The 3,460-nt window shown below is 47.4% G+C and overlaps 1 non-coding gene and 1 pseudogene across 1 annotated transcript; one reads left to right on the top strand and one right to left on the bottom strand.

The window, feature by feature from the left end:
• On the bottom strand, window positions 1–73 carry TRNAR-CCU. The gene has a single exon. It is a non-coding gene; the product is annotated as a tRNA-Arg (tRNA).
• A 655-nt stretch (window positions 74–728) lies between these two features.
• On the top strand, window positions 729–1,303 carry LOC120851794 (annotated as a pseudogene).
• The last annotated feature ends 2,157 nt before the right edge of the window (window positions 1,304–3,460 follow it).

Genomic DNA, 3,460 nt, shown 5'->3' with positions numbered 1-3,460 from the left:
TTCCCTGTCCAGGGATCGAACCTGGGCCCACTGCATCAGGAGGGCAGAGTCTTAGCCATTGGACCACCAAGGAAGGCCCTTGCCTGAATTTTAAGGATGACAAAATGACACTCACCTAAAGAGACAAGGTAGCTACAAGTCACACAGCTGCTGAGGAGCAGAGCTGTCACAGGACTTGACTGTCCCTTGGAAGGCCTAGGTAGATAAACCAAAACACAGTCAGGGCTGCAAATTCCTTGCCTCCGGGGGCCAGGCAGCTAACACCAAGGGGTGAGGGATTCAAGAGAAAGAAAACAGGTTCTGTGAGAGATGCATGTGCACCTACTGAGGGTGGCAGCTGCTGGATACAGGTCTCATGTGCCTGGTATTCTGACTCTTCTAGATCCCAGAAATCCACATGGTGTGAACTATTGCAATTTTTAAATAAGGCACTAATATTGGAGTCAAAATATCTCCATAGGTCAATTTTGGCCCAGCAGATGGCCATTCAGAATGAATTCCTTAAGCCTCCTTTAATTCATTTTTCAAAAGCAAACAGGCAATTCCTGTCTGGGTGCAAGCTCCGTGCTGCCCTGCACACAGTGGGATGGCATCAGGCCCCGGGGCAAGCTGAGCAGGTCTACGAAACTAAACGTGATAGCAGCACACTCGAGGCAAGAATTGGAAGGACCAGGAGACAGTGAAGATAGGTCCAGAAAAATAACCAAGGGGGAAAAAAAAATCTCATCATGGCAAATATCCACCAGGGAAACGGAGAAATGGAGCAGCCTGTGCAGAATGGAGAGGAAGACCACCCTTTGGGAGAGGGTGAAGGCCACCAGCCAGAAAGAAATCATAGGTGGGGACAGGCTTGCAGACTTGCCTCTAATTCCCAATGTGCGAGCATGCTAAGTCACGTCTGACTCTTTGCAATCCTATGGACCATAGCCTGCCAGGCTCTTCTGTCCATGGGATTTTCTAGGCTAGAACACTGGAGTGGCTTGCCATGCTCTCCTCCAGGGGATCTTCCTGACCCAAGGATCGAACTCATGTCCCTTATGTCTCCTGAATTGGCAGGAGGGTTCTTTACCACTAGTGCCACCTGGGCAGCCTGATGGGCCATACCCAACAGGCAGGTCAACAATGGGATGGGTGGAGATGGAGATGATATGGAGTGTTCATGGAAGAGATGAGAGAAATCAGGAGAAAACTTCGGGAGCTGCAATTCAGGAATAGTCTGCATATGCTCATGGGGGCGCTCTCTAATCACCGTGACCATCATGATGAATTCTGCCTTATGCCCTGGCTCCTGTCATTTCCATGAGACTATTACTGTGATTCCCACTGTTGTTCTCTTTTTTTCCGTGCATTTTCCTGATAATGCCTTTACTGATCTGTTTTCTGTGACCCTTATGCAATTTCCACTTGGCCTTAGAAAGCATCACAACGAACAAAGCTAGTGGAGGTGATGGAATTCCAGTTGAGCTGTTTCAAATCCTGAAAGATGATGCTGTGAAAGTGCTGCACTCAATATGCCAGCAAATTTGGAAAACTCAGCAGTGGCCACAGGACTGGAAACGGTCAGTTTTCATTCCAATCCCAAAGAAAGGCAATGCCAAAGAATGCTCAAACTACCGCACAATTGCACTCATCTCACATGCTAGTAAAGTAATGCTCAACATTCTCCAAGCCAGGCTTCAGCAATACGTGAACTGTGAATTCCCTGATGTTCAAGCTGGTTTTAGAAAAGGCAGAGGAACCAGAGATCAAATTGCCAACATCCGCTGGATCATGGAAAAAGCAAGAGAGCTCCAGAAAAACATCTATTTCTGCTTTATTGACTATGCCAAAGCCTTTGACTGTGTGGATCACAATAAACTGTGGAAAATTCTGAGAGAGATGGGAATACCAGACCACCTAAACTGCCTCTTGAGCAATCTGTATGCAGGTCAGGAAGCAACAGTTAGAACTGGACATGGAACAACAGACTGGTTCCAAATAGGAAAAGGAGTACGTCAAGGCTGTATATTATCACCCTGCTTATTTAACTTCTATGCAGAGTACATCATGAGAAATGCTGGACTGGAAGAAATACAAGCTGGAATCAAGATTGCCGGGAGAAATATCAATAACCTCAGATATGCAGGTGACACCACCCTTATGGCGGAAAGTGAAGAGGAGCTAAAAAGCCTCTTGATGAAAGTGAAAGAGGAGAGCGAAAAAGTTGGCTTAAAGCTCAACATTCAGAAAACAAAGATCATGGCCTCCGGTCCCATCACTTCATGGCAAATAGATGGGGAAACAGTGGAAACAGTGTCAGACTTTATTTTGGGGGGCTCCAAAATCACTGCAGATGGTGACTGCATCCATGAAATTAAAAGACGCTTACTCCTTGGAAGAAAAGTTATGACCAACCTAGATAGCATATTCAAAAGCAGAGACATTACTTTGCCAACTAAGGTCCGTCTAGTCAAGGCTATGGTTTTTCCTGTGGTCATGTATGGACGTGAGAGTTGGACTGTGAAGAAGGCTGAGCGCCGAAGAATTGATGCTTTTGAACTGTGGTGTTGGAAAAGACTCTTGAGAGTCCCTTGGACTGCAAGGAGATCCAACCAGTCCATTCTGAAGGAGATCAACCCTGGGATTTCTTTTGAAGGAATGATGCTAAAGCTGAAACTCCAGTACTTTGGCCACCTCATGAGAAGAGTTGACTCATTGGAAAAGACTCTGATGCTGGGAGGGATTGGGGGCAGGAGGAGAAAGGGATGACCCAGGATGAGATGGCTGGATGGCATCACGGACTTGATGGACATGAGTCTGAGTGAACTCCGGGAGATGGTGATGAACAGGGAGGCCTGGCGTGCTGCGATTCATGGGGTCGCGAAGAGCCGGACACGACTGAGCGACTGAACTGAACTATGTAATTTCCATGTGTCAGGTGGGTTCTGTGTTGCCAGCCTCTAATTGGAGATTGCCTTGGCACACAATCTAAGTATCTGTCAACAGTAAAGTTTCACCCATTTGCATGGAAAAATGTAAAGTTAATAAAGCAATTAAAAAAAAAAAAAAAGCAAACAGGCTCTAAGTAACCATTCAGCTCTTCATCACCATTCCACAGAACTGTTGTTGTTCAGTCTTTAACTGTACTTATTCAGTCTTCTTCGTGTCTGACTCTTTGTGATCCCATGGACAGCAGCGTGCTAGGCTTCCCTATCCTTCATGTTAGGTAAAAGACGACCAGGACCCTGAAGTGTCTAACAGGCTTTTTAATGGCGAAGCGCTCCCGGGCGGGGTTTCCTGACCCGAACGAGGCAGGTTGAGGAAGTCCGCGCCCGGACTGTGTTGCGGGTGGCTTTTATACGCTGGTTGCGAAGGATGGTCAGGCTAGATGGGTGGGGGTTTGGATAGGTCGCAGGGCGAGGCGTCGCGGGCTGACAGGTGCTTTCTACGCGGCTGGGTGGGGCGGCTTTAGCCGGCGAAG

Source organism: Oryx dammah, unplaced genomic scaffold, assembly GCF_014754425.2.
Source record: "Oryx dammah isolate SB20612 unplaced genomic scaffold, SCBI_Odam_1.1 HiC_scaffold_25, whole genome shotgun sequence".
In the NCBI taxonomy this organism is placed as follows: Eukaryota; Metazoa; Chordata; class Mammalia; order Artiodactyla; family Bovidae; genus Oryx; species Oryx dammah.
The sequence above is the reverse complement of the archived record's forward strand: the minus strand, read 5'-3'. Positions and strand labels throughout refer to the sequence as shown.